The sequence below is a fragment of the Hippocampus comes genome, unplaced genomic scaffold, assembly GCF_001891065.2.
Source record: "Hippocampus comes isolate QL1 unplaced genomic scaffold, H_comes_QL1_v1.1 scaffold36, whole genome shotgun sequence".
Lineage (NCBI taxonomy): Eukaryota > Metazoa > Chordata > Actinopteri > Syngnathiformes > Syngnathidae > Hippocampus > Hippocampus comes.
This window is the reverse complement of record NW_017805695.1, coordinates 3891-17574: the sequence shown is the minus strand read 5'-3', so window position 1 is coordinate 17574 and position 13684 is coordinate 3891. Positions and strand designations below refer to the sequence as shown.

The 13684-nt window shown below is 40.7% G+C and overlaps 1 long non-coding RNA gene across 1 annotated transcript; it reads left to right on the top strand.

Moving 5' to 3' along the window:
* Window positions 1-8567: 8567 nt before the first annotated feature.
* Window positions 8568-9897, top strand: LOC109523062 (uncharacterized). The gene is made up of 5 exons (XR_002169690.1): window positions 8568-8649; window positions 8823-8873; window positions 9042-9063; window positions 9518-9603; window positions 9735-9897. It is a non-coding gene; the product is annotated as an uncharacterized LOC109523062 (long non-coding RNA).
* Window positions 9898-13684: the final 3787 nt, after the last annotated feature.

The window sequence follows — 13684 nt, the reverse complement described above, 5'->3', positions numbered from 1 at the left end:
CCAAACTCTGGAACTCACTCCCACCCGACATCCGAAATATTGACTCTCTTCCTATATTCAAAACTCATCTTAAAACCCACCTATTTAAAATTGCATATACAGTTTAAACTCATCGCTTTTATTATTTATAATTTTATCTGTGGTTTTATTGCTCTTTTGAATGTAAAGTGTCCTTGGGTATTTTGAAAGGCGCTTATAAATAAAATGTATTATTATTATTATTATAATGTGCATATTAACTGGTTGGGTTGGGTACCTCTAAGGTTAAAAACCACTGGTCTAATGTGTCTAAAATTGTATACATCAAATTTGATTATTCTATAATTATTTTAACATGATTTCTGAAGGTCAGAGAAGAGATTAAAATGACCCCAAAATACTTAAATTCTGTAAATAAGTGAAGTTCCACCACCTCAAAAATATATCAGAATTTGTAAGGACATTCTGTCGTTTTGAGAACATCATGCATACTGTTCGTTTGTATTGAGAAGAACACAGGGTTTTGCGAGCCAGTCTTAGATTTTGGTCAGTTTAGCTGAAAGAATACGGCCAGCTTCTTGCACTGTTTTTTGCAGGAATATATATTACTGTACTGTGTCATTGGCATACATTTGTATTTGAGTACAGTATTTTTGCATTGGACCGGTAAATCATTTACATAGAGCTAAACTAGAACTGGTCCAAGTGTGGAGCCCTGCGGGACCCCGACTGGACACTCATGATTTGACACCATTGACCACCACACACTCTTTTTGGTTATTGAGATATGATTTCATCCAGTTTAAAGCGCATTATGAAAAATGTAATTGAGTTAATCTCACCAAAGAATTTTATGGTCAACAGTGTCAAATGTTTTTTTACGCACTGATAGTGTCCTCAGTTGATTAAGGGGAGGGAAATCCAAATTGCATGGGATGTCGAGGTGTTTAACACTCTTTGAGATGTTCCTTAATAGTTTAACAATCCAGTTTTCATAGTTTTTAATGCATTGGCTGGGGTATCGTTGAAACGTCAGCTGGCATCCTGGATGAATACATTTTAACATTGTACATTTATTCAAGACTTTCCACTTGTTCAAAAGTAACAAGCCATGGTTCACAGCCAAACTTAGCCAATTTTAAAAGTCAAGAGGATGCCTTGACAAATGGATATAATAGGGCACCATAGAAATGGGCTCAAAACCAGCTGACAAAAAACTATGAGAAGTTATGAAAAAACTGTTAACTGTTAACGCCTCTGCATGCATGTGGAATGGTCCATGTGGAACTAAAGATAAGAATTAATATAAGCAAATGTGTGTCTCTGTTGAAAGAGTTAATTTATGGAATAATTATGAAATTTAATTGAAAAGGTGTGAATCCACATTGCGAGGAGCCAGATGAGGTGGCTCGGGCATCTGATTAGGATGCCTCCTGGACGCCTCCCTGGGGAGGTGTTCCGGGCACGTCCCACTGGCAGGTGACCCCGGGGACAACCCAGGACACGCTGGAGAGACTGTGTCACCCAGCTGGCCTGGGAACGCCTCGGGATCCACCGGGAAGAGCTCGAAGAAGTGGCTGGGGAGAGGGAAGTCCGGGCTTCCCAACTAAAGCTGCTGCCCCCGTGACCCAATCCCCGGATAAGCAGTGGAAAATGGATGGATGGATGGAAGGTGTGAAACGCTTGCTGTGTTAAAAAAAGAGGTTTAAAAATATAGTGTTCCCTAATATATAAATCAGGTATAAATATGAATAATGTATAAACACACATTTAATTGCTATATGTGAATCTATTATACAACAATAGTTTATTGATAAAATTAGCAGAACATGTGTATTTTTTTTTGTATTTATATACATGTATTCTTGATTGAGTGTTTGCAAATCATTGAAAAAAAATTCTGCACATAAGTTAAGAGGAGCGTGTTCAATTCATTTTGGGATACATTATGAATATAAAAATCTACTTGTGTAGTATTTTGATTTGCATAATTGACAAGAAGGAGTAAGGCTTAATTTTTTTTGTACTTTTTCCCACTCCCTTTGAACATGCAAACCATGTTGAACTATGACATCCATTGATGATCTTTGTCTCTCTTTCTCCCAATTTTTATTGTATAACTTGTAATGTGTAAGTTGAGGGGTTCGTAGGTTTTGAATGGATGGATCTATGTTAGGAATGGGCAAAAAGGAGAGATCGACTTCATTTGAACGCAGCTTTTATTTTTTCACGTCTGCACCTCGGCAACTCCCATACAATATACTGGAAGGCTATTTTAACATAAACAGGTAAAAAAAAAAAAAAAAAACGTTTTTTTTTTTTTAAAGTTCGCAAACGGTCCGCAAGAAGCTGCAAAACAACAGCGAGTCACATAGAGCAACATATACAGTACTGTACTCCATGTATATTTAAAACAAATAAAATAAAATAATTTTTTTTTTTTTTTTTATGTTTGAAAAAATCCGCTATGCACTGAACCCACGATAAACGAACCGCGAAGTAGCGAGGGATCACTCAGTTACTTATGGTGCACTACTACCGTATTTCATGGCCTATAAGTCACTCCTGAGTATAAGTCGCACCAGCTATAAAATGCATAATAAAGAAGGGAAAAAAACATCCCTAAGTCGCACTGGAGTATAAATAAAAACTAAATCCAATGAAATCTTCATCCTCTGTGTCACTTTCAAAAAACTCCGTGAACTCTGGAGGTAGAAGATGCAGTGGTGCTTCCTCTTCTACGTTGCTGACGTCAGAGTCACCGTCAGTTGTTTTTATCAGTTACCGCCAATGTGGAAAGTATCAACACTGGCCTAGAGCACCCTCTTGCCGTTCAAAGTGAAAATAATGTGAAATGACAATATGTTGATAATTTCACGCATAAATCGCTCCAGAGTATAAATCGCACCCCCGGCCAAACTATTGTAAGTTGAGGGGTTCGTAGGTTTTGAATGGATGGATCTATGTTAGGAATGGGCAAAAAGGAGAGATCGACTTCATTTGAACGCAGCTTTTATTTTTTCACGTCTGCACCTCGGCAACTCCCAAACGAACACACCTTTTTCCGGTAACGAAAACACTTCCTGCTTTTCTTCGCCAATCAGATGCAAGCAACATAAGAATGTTTCAGCAATTATTAAACAAAATATAATTTAGGTAACTGTAACATAAAAGAATATAATGCTCAAATATAAAATGATAATAATTAACAATTTAACAAAAGCTTACACTATGAAAAAAAAAATGCTATTTATAATCAGGAAAATACAGTTAAGAGGACTGACGCTAACTCTAATCACAGCAACATGTTCACTCAATAATGTCACATCAGACAAATAATAACTGTGCGGTTAATTACACAAGCATTTGTATGATGGGTGGCTCTCAGACAAAGTGGTCCAACCGGATGGTCAAACATTCACTTCCTTCTAGAGTCATTATTTTCTACCCCTCACAATCAATTACCAGATTTCTCTGCTTCCAAGATTGCAGACGTTCTTCACTACAGTGATGAAATAAATAACTTGACTAAGATTTGTGCTGTCGTTTGTGTGAATGTATTTTGATTGGTTAAAAAATGGCCGTTGTGGCGTGGCCACTTCCTCTTTATGACATGATAACACACCCATGTAATTAAAAGTTCTTAAGACCCTTAAAATGCACCAGCTTCAAAAACAGTTGTTACTGATAAAATGGCAGAATATCAATGCAATACGTTAATTTTCTAATTTGATTGTCCTCATGAGGGTCGCGGGGCTTGCTGGACCCTATTCCAGCTGTCTTCAGGCAGTAGGCGGGCTACACCCAGAACTGGTTCCCAGTCATCGCATTCACAATCACACATTGGGACAGTTGAGAGTGTTCCATTAACCTGCCATGCAAGTTTTTGGAATGTGGGAGGAAACTGTTGTACCTGTACAAAACCCACGCAAGAACATGCAAACTCCACACGGGGGAGGTCATCGAAATCGAACCCTGCACCTCGGCACTGTGAGGTCGACGCGCTTACCACTCGATCACCGGGCTGCCCGAGCAAAGAACTAAAAACAAACAAACTGACAAGACAACAGGGAACACCTGGACAATACACTAAGTGAAATAGGAAGCTGATACGGTCCAGTAGCTGGACTAAGGAGCGTGCAAGACCCAGGACAATGAGGAGGAGAATTAATCATTGTTGAATTTAAGTCAGCAGGCTAACTAGCCAACAGTGACTCGCTTCCCATGGAAGTTGCAAGTGTGAACCCGTGAGTAAAGTGGCAGGTAGACCATTGTCCAACACCTCGTCTACTGATCAAACCACACCTCCATTGTGCATGTCCTCCACCAATTCCAGGGAAAGTGGGGATTCTGATGATGGTGCACACTCGAACAACAGCAACACAACTCTAGTTTGCAAAAGCAGATCTGTATGTAGTAAGGCGCTTCCACTACAACACCCAAACTAAATTAAATCCATTGCCCAAAAATTCCAACTGTGAGTAATGAAGTAACAAACCCACTTGAAATATGTGTCATGGTGGTACGTGATCAAAAATCAGCTTGGCAATTCCAAATGGATGAGACCATTTTCTGGTAACATTCCCAAAACCCCAGGTGAGGCAGATTACGAGACATGATCTTTTCATGAAGAGTTAATGTTCAATGATGATAGTCTTTCAGCTAATATTCAATGGAAAAAAAATACTGGAGAGCCTGCTCCCCCCAGTTTCAGATGTCATAAGGCAGCTTGGTACATCTGCACATCCCAGACATTATATTCAGCTGCTTTATTCTGCTGATAGGCTTGTTGAAGATGGTAAGGAGTTGGTTGCAAGGTTTTTTAAACACTAATCAAAATCAAGGAGAGACAGCATCTGATTGCATTCAGAGGCTGCAGAATCTTTGATGCACTGCTGTGAAGAGAGGTGGTGAAAAGCAGGTGAATGCTGACCGACAGTTACTAACGCAGTTTAAACATGGCTGCTAGGACCACAGCCTGGTCCTAGTTGGAATGTAGTGCCTTCTAACTTTGCAGGGCTTTTAGTACAAATTCGTACTGAAGAAGACCGGTGGGCTTAAAAAATGACTGGATGTGGCATCATCTTGGTTCGATCAAGACCAAGCCCTTTGTAAACATTCACTCTGTGCCTGACCTCTCTCCCTGTGATTCCAGTAACTAGTTTACTGCAGTCATATATCCTTGAAACTGAAAGTCTGAGAAACCAAGAATCTCACTTACAAATGCAGCTCAATAGCAAGAAGCACACACAAACCCCCCCCCCCCCACAGAACTAACAGGAGTTCAAAACTTCTATCTTGTCAAATATCTCATGTGCACCGGTGGTTGAACGGCAGGTCCATCAAATCATGCCACATTGCAGTCCTAATTGAAGAACCCAACGAAAGGCCTGGTTTTGTTTCAAGTGTGGTGAGGATGGCCACATTGTCAGGAACTGTGACAAGCCTGTGAACAAAGTCCCTGTCCAACAAAAATATGCAGAACTCAACTCAAGCAGGAATGCAAGGTAGTCTTTAAACTAGACCAGGTTCGACATATACGAACCAAGGACTCCAAAACGTTTCCCAAGCTAAACTTTAAGTGTGAGGCCAAATGTTTGCGACCCACCATCTTACAAGAAGATTAGCGAGAACAAGACAGGTAGCCAAAGTCACAGTCAGCGGAGTTCAATAAAACTGTCTAATGGATGGAGCTTCAAAATCATGAACATAGCTCAATTGTTTCCTGAAACCTACTTGACATCTCATCCCATCATTCCCATTGAGCAAGGGTGGGCAGACATTTTGGCTCCGGGGCCAAATTGGCTTTAAAATTTGACAGACAGCCCGGGTCAGCACAAGATACGATACAAACTGCATTTGTTAACAACATAATCACAACATATCAAGCATAAACAGAACAAAAGCATTAAAGTATTAACATACTTTTTCATGAGAACAGTGTTGTTGACCCCCTTTTTAGTCAGTGCATCGAAGTCTGGTGGTCATCGTGTTGTGGCAATTCTCAGAACAGATCTTTGGGGTACTTTGTTGGTGATCATCACACTGAAAGTCTGTTCGCACACATACTGTATGTAGAGCCAAACAATACCAGCATTCCCTGTGCCATCTTCTGGATGTTTGGAAATTTGGCTGCACTTAATAAAGCATGCGGCCCGGTGATCCAGTGGTTAGCGCGTTGACCTCACAGGCCTGGGGAGAACATGCAAACTCCACATAGGGAGGACGGAGGCCGGAATCGAACCCTGCACCGCTGCACTGTGAGGTTGACGCACTAACCACTGGACACCGGGCCGCCTCACAGCAAAACTTGATTCTGTAACAATCTACGGTGGGCCGGATTAAAAAGACCAATGGGCCGGATCTGGCGGGCTGTTGTTTGCCCACCTCTGCCAAAGAGGATTTCCTATGCTTAGAAGGAGCAGCAGGCCAACTTGTACCCTGTCTTGCCTGTACTAACGTTAACACAGGGTTTCCAAAACAAGTGGGTATAACACTAGCAATAGTTGTTCCCGAAACTGAAATTTCCCCAGACTGTGATTGTGCCTCAGTTTTCAGACATTTGCAGAATATCTACTTGAACAAGGCACAATAAGTTGGTCTTGTGGGCAGAGTGAAGCTGCAGTCGAAAGACACAATTGCCATCCCCGCTGGAAAGCAAATGCCTATTACTGTATGTGTCCCCACTGCTCAGGGCAAGCCTCTTCTAGGAGAGCACCCCGCAGACTCGAGTCTACCAGGTGGCTTAACATTTCTGTAACTGTATGTCATCACAAGTCCATGTCAGAGCTCCTTTCAAATCCCAATTCTCCCGAAGAATGAGTCTGCCCATTACATCACATTTCCAACTCATCGGACACTGGCAGAATTCTCTTAGTACCCCTCTCTATCACCTCGTTAACCTCCACCAGGGCTCAGCCAGAACATCACTTCTGCAGATTGGTTCACAGCTGGTCAAGCGGCTCCTGAAAATCTCCGTTTTGAGTTTGCCGATTCCCCTTTGTTAAGATCATATAAATCATGTTCCATTTTAGTTAGATGATCCGTGCATATTTCCAACAGGGGATGAGCAGGAATTGAAGCGAAGCGCACTGCAGTCTTAGTGCCTCATTTACCATTGTCGGCGCGGGCAGTCGCTTGTGCACTCGCACAAGAGACGTTGCTCTTTGTCTTATTTCTTGCAAAATAACCATATTTTATCAAACATATACTGATGTTCAACAATCTGTGCAATGTCTGACGAGAGAAGCGACTTAAAAGTGTACAGTGGAGTCTGGTGTGTATGGTGCCACAGTCAGCAGGAAGCAGTGTTGCGCTCCATTGGCACAATGCGTCGAAGAAGAAGCCCATCGATAAACACGAGAGCCGTGATTCCCAAGCAGTGCCGTGGGAACTTCTCAAATTTCACTTAATTGGTGAGAAAATTATTCATTAAAAACAAATGATGTATTTTTGTCCATCTATCTCTGCTCGCAAATTCTAGTGACGGAAAGAACTAATAAATGATCTTTTGTTAGATGGCAAAAAGTAGGAAATTGACATAGATATGCTCTTTTTGTGACAATTTTGTTTGGTGGTGTGCTGTGCGATTTTTCAATCTTAAAATATGTGCCTTGTGGTCCACTGGATACAAATAAATATTGTAGCAATATTTATTTTATTATTTTGTCTTTGTTGGCATATTTGGTATTGGAGAAATCAAGTAAAAAAAAGTAAAGAGTATTCAAGTTACATTGCTTCCATATTATGGTACTTGGATTACATAACCAACTCCTTTTTTTTAACAAGTAAGTAATAACTGTTGCGGGATACATTTATCAGTAACCCTCCCAAACCTGCCAATCTGGTATTTGTACAAGTAGTGAGATGTTTGCGGCATAAGTCACGTCTCCGTGCAGCAACAGCAAAGTAAAGTTGTGACTCCTTGTGGCGACTTAATTCTTTGACTATAAGTTGTCATTCTTACAGGTCGAAATTATTTTTCTCCCCACAAATTTCATTTTGTTTCAACTACAAAATGATTTTCCACACCATGAAGAAATGTATTTTTCACACGTACAAGTTATCAATCATTTCTACAGCTCCAAAATTGTATATATTTTTGACAAATATGTTTTTTCATAAAGGTACAAAATTATTTCAGACGACTCCAAAGTATTTTTGCTACAAATAGAAATTTCTTACATCTCCTTGGTCAAGTTACATTTGCACCAAATTTACCTCTATGCTAATGCCAAAACGATTACGAATGTAGAAATGACTCACGTGCTAACTTCTCGATCCGGGAATGACTCTGTTCTCTATTGTTAAGTGTGTATGGTTGTAACTGAGAAACGGTGTTTTGCAAATTGCGATGAATTCTCACGTTTAGTTTGCCTGCATGTTTTATGTGAGGTGTGCATTGAAGGTGTACTAATTCAATTACAGTAATTAACCAAAACAATTCCCCTCAAGACGTGCCTTTGTTTTGTGGGTGTTTAATGAAGCCAATTATGAAGACAAATTTCAGCATGCGTCATCAGGCAAGTGGTAATCATCAGTTAATTCAGAACCGACAGTCAACTCTGACATGGTAATGAGGATAATGGCAGTCTAGTGCTGGCAAATTAAAAAGCTGCTCCTTTGCTGTCCTCAATTCATTGCCTGAGGGTCAGCTTCACAACAGCAAAGGTAACGCTTCGTCACACTTTTCGATCTCAATGTCTTGTACATTTTGATACTTTTATCAACACAACATCTTAAACTGAAGTCTAAATTCAACTGAACAGTAATTATTAAACGTCAAATGTGAATACAAATGGACATCCGACATTGGAATGTTTTTTTTTCTCCTCATTCCACAGATGGCATTTGCGCTTCACTTGTTACTGTTGTGTGGACTGTTCACTGGAACTGTAAGTAGAACAATCTAAAATTTCAACCACTCGATGGTTTGAGCAGAAGTTTTCTTAAACTAACCTATTTTAATATGAATTAGTCCAACTCCTACTGTATTTGACTCTACATCAGCTGTTGTGTTTGACACGATAAAAGGTTTATCGTCATTTTATTCTTTCTAACAGTGGGCTTTTGTCTTCAACAGAGGTTAGTGACTGTCTTGCATACTACATGTTTGAATTTATGATTATTCTGAACTGTGAAACTTGGCACTCTTGACTGACAACTAGTCAATCACAGAGCTAACATTTGGAGACATACAACCATGCATGCATGTATTACATTCATCAACATGGACTATTAAGAGACTGTGATTAAGATAAAAAGGTGAGTGAAAAAATGAAAGAACATGCAATGGAAGCCGGGGTATGCCAAACCAGAGAGGATCCCGGATGCAGGCTGTGCCATGATGTACCTGAGACAATATGGTATGTCACAGCTGTGTATTTACTCTTCGGGAGGAAGCCAGAGTGCCCAGAGAAAAATGTGCGACTACAGAAAAGACATCAATCGAAATTCAAATTTGCAAACCTTCTTTCTGTTAGGGACCAACACCTAATCTCGTCTTTTGGCCACATCTTTGTTGTTGTATATGTTGCAGACAACTATTGCCCTCCAGGCTGGACTCAGTTGGACAACCGCTGTTTAATCTTTCAAAATGAAGAGTTAAATTTTGCTCTTGCCGAGGTACGGTGTTGGTGACACACCACACGTCAGTGGTCTTTTGCAAATTTAAAACGATTCCATACACAATTCGTGTATTTTGCGCCAATTGCTTTTGTGATTTACATTTTTTACTCCTGTTTTCCTCCCACTAGACTGTATGCAACATGCTTGGTGGAAACCTGGTTTCCATCCACAATAATCTGGAAAATCAAGTCGTCCGACAACTGATTCTCGCAGGGGCTGGATCTTTTCAGCTTTCTTGGATTGGACTATATGACCGAGTCGAGGTACAATCCATGATTTTTCATATATTTATTTATATATATATATATATATATATATATATATATATATTGCCGAACAGTGGATGTTTATTGGGGATCAATCAAACTCTCGGTTCATCACTCAGTATACCTGTATTTTCAGTCTCAGTATACCTTTATTTTCAGTAATTTGCTCAAAACATCCACCATTACATTTATTTTCTATTCCGCTTATCCTCCTCACGAGAGTCATGCTGGAGCCTACTCCGACTGTCATTGGGGAGTAGGCAGGGTACACCCTGAACTAGTTGTCAGCCAGTCGCAGGGCCCACAGACAACCAACCATTCGCGCTCACAATCACACCTGTGCACAAATTGTACTGTGAGGCGGACATGGTAACCAGATGACCACCTTGCTCACAACATTACATTCATATTGCCAAGGATGTTGATACTTGGGTCATTCAAACAAATTGACATGATGGATTTTCCCCCTGCAGGAGTGTCAAGCGCATTCTTGTTGTGAGCCACATCATACCCTCTGAGGTCCATTATGGCTGTCAAACCAAATAAATGTATGATCGCCCCATATTATCACATATACTCCATAAATTGATGGACAAGTAATTTTGAAATGAGATGCCAGTAAAACAATTGTTCAACTACATTTCAATTTATTTTAGAAGGGAGATTGGTACTAAACAGTGCTTGCAATATCACATGATTTTAAGTGAAGACAATTTGCACTTTTCTTATTTTAACAAGAAACATGAAGGTGACACACATGATTTGCTTTTGCGAATTACCTGCAATAGTGTGCCAGGCCGGATTTGGGCGCTAGACTGCCAGGTTGACACCCGTGTCCTACAATGTGTTGTGTGCGCTTTCTCATCTCCAGTGTGGATCATTGGTCCATATTTTGGCCATTTAAACTTGATTTAAAAATTAACCTAGCCATTTTGATCTGGGAGGAAACCCATTTAAGAATGAATTATATATGCAAATTCTACATAGAAAGTTGATCACACATGTATGTATTGTATAGAATGTGAGCAGTCTCAGCTGTAAAGGTGACCCAGAAAATTGTCCAGGGCTCTTTCTAAAATGTCATATTCAGGTGCAAACCAGTAAGGATAGGATCCCACAAACGAAAACAAGGATAAATTTCGAACAAGTGATTTATTTCCAGAAGAACAGAAAGTCGACAAAGTACAACATAGTCATTGGCAACAAAGAGCCAGGATAAAACAAAATAAACATAAAGCAGTCCAGCAAGTCCTATTACACAAACAAAATGAGCATCGAACAACAAGACGACATAAACAATAAACTTACACACAAGAACCATCAAACAAAAGCTAGCAAACCATGTAACGTATGAAATGAGATGCCAGTAAAACAATTGTTCAACTACTTTTCAATTTATTTTAGAAGGGAGATGGGTACTAAACAGTGCTTCCAATATCACATGATTATAAGTGAAGACAATTTGCACTTTTCTTATTTTAACAAGAAACATGAAGGTGACACACATGATTTGCTTTTGCGAATTACCTGCAATAGTGTGCCAGGCCGGATTTGGGCGCTAGACTGCCAGGTTGACACCCGTGTCCTACAATGTGTTGTGTGCGCTTTCTCATCTCCAGTGTGGATCATTGGTCCATATTTTGGCCATTTAAACTTGATTTAAAAATTAACCTAGCCATTTTGATCTGGGAGGAAACCCATTTAAGAATGAATTATATATGCAAATTCTACATAGAAAGTTGATCACACATGTATGTATTGTATAGAATGTGAGCAGTCTCAGCTGTAAAGGTGACCCAGAAAATTGTCCAGGGCTCTTTCTAAAATGTCATATTCAGGTGCAAACCAGTAAGGATAGGATCCCACAAACGAAAACAAGGATAAATTTCGAACAAGCGATTTATTTCCAGAAGAACAGAAAGTCGACAAAGTACAACATAGTCATTGGCAACAAAGAGCCAGGATAAAACAAAATAAACATAAAGCAGTCCAGCAAGTCCTATTACACAAACAAAATGAGCATCGAACAACAAGACGACATAAACAATAAACTTACACACAAGAACCATCAAACAAAAGCTAGCAAACCATGTAACGTAAACGTCAAGAAAATTCAAAAACTTGGCACTTGTAGAGTTAGTAAAATGAATAATCCGACAGGAGACTCCCGGCGTAGATGTAAAGACCACTGACATGTGACAGGTGTGATGGTGGAAGGTACGCCCTTCACTCCTGCAGTAAACTGAAAAAAAACAGAACAAAATCAAAATCATGACATAAGCCCCGTGCCGGCTGCAGGCCAGAAGCATTCTCTAGCCCCACACGACCCCTCAGCCCCACGTTCAGCTCGCCTTAAAAAAAAAAAAAAACTAGAAAATAGAGAAGCAAATATATTTTTGAATCTGTGACATAAATGATCTTAAAATAACATACCTCCTAGCCAAGACCTAACAACCATGTATTGTATAGAATGTGAGCAGTCTCAGCTGTAAAGTTGAGCCAGAAAATTGTCCAGGGCTCTTTCTAAAATGTCATATTCAGGTGCAAACCAGTAAGGATAGGATCCCACAAACGAAAACAAGGATAAATTTCGAACAAGCGATTTATTTCCAGAAGAACAGAAAGTCGACAAAGTACAACAAAAGTCATTGGCAACAAAGAGCCAGGATAAAACAAAATAAACATAAAGCAGTCCAGCAAGTCCTATTACACAAACAAAATGAGCATCGAACAACAAGACAACATAAACAATAAACTTACACACAAATTACCATCAAACAAAAGCTAGCAAACCATGTCACGTGAACGTCAAGAAAATTCAAAAACTTGGCACTTGTAGAGTTAGTAAAATGAATAATCCGACAGGAGACTCCCGGCGTAGATGTAAAGACCACTGACATGTGACAGGTGTGATGGTGGAAGGTACGCCCTTCACTCCTGCAGTAAACTGAAAAAAAACAAAACAAGATCAAAATCATGACACAAGCCCCGTGCCGGCTGCAGGCCAGAAGCATTCTCTAGCCCCACACGAACCCTCAGCCCCACGTTCAGCTCTGTCTGTGGATGTCACATTGCATTGCACTGAATCAGTGCTGCGGGAAATTTAGTTCGCTCAGTAGTCAGCATGTGACTGTCGTGATTTAAAAAAAATGTTTTAACTTCTGCTATGTCGAGCAAAAAAAAAGAAAGCGGTTGGACGAATATGTACAACATGGATTCACATGCATCACGGAACGTGATCGGACTCGGCGTTCTTATCTGCATGATTTGTCATGCCAAGTTGAGCAACTCTCATCTCACACCAGCAAAACTGAAGGAACACTTCCATCCATCCATCCATCCATTTTCCACCGCTTATCCGGGGTCGGGTCGCGGGGGCAGCAGCTTTAGGAGGTAAGCCCAGACTTCCCTCTCCCCAGCCACTTCTTCGAGCTCTTCCCGGCGGATCCCGAGGCGTTCCCAGGCCAGCTGGGTTACATAGTCTCTCCAGCATGTGCTGGGTCGTCCCTGGGGTCTCCTGCCAGTGGGACTTGCCCGGAACACCTCACCAGGGAGGCGTCCAGGAGGCATCCAAATCAGATGCCCGAGCCACCTCATCTGGCTCCTCTCGATGTGGAGGTGAAGCGGCTCGACTCTAAACACCTCCAAGCTTCTCGCCTTGTCTCTAAGGGAGAGCCCGAACACCCTGAGGAGAAAACTCATTTCGGCCGCTTGTATCCGGGATCTCGTTCTTTCGGTCACGACCCATAGCTCGTGACCATAGATGAGGGTTAGGACGTAGATCGACTGGTAAATTGAGAGCTTCGCCCTTT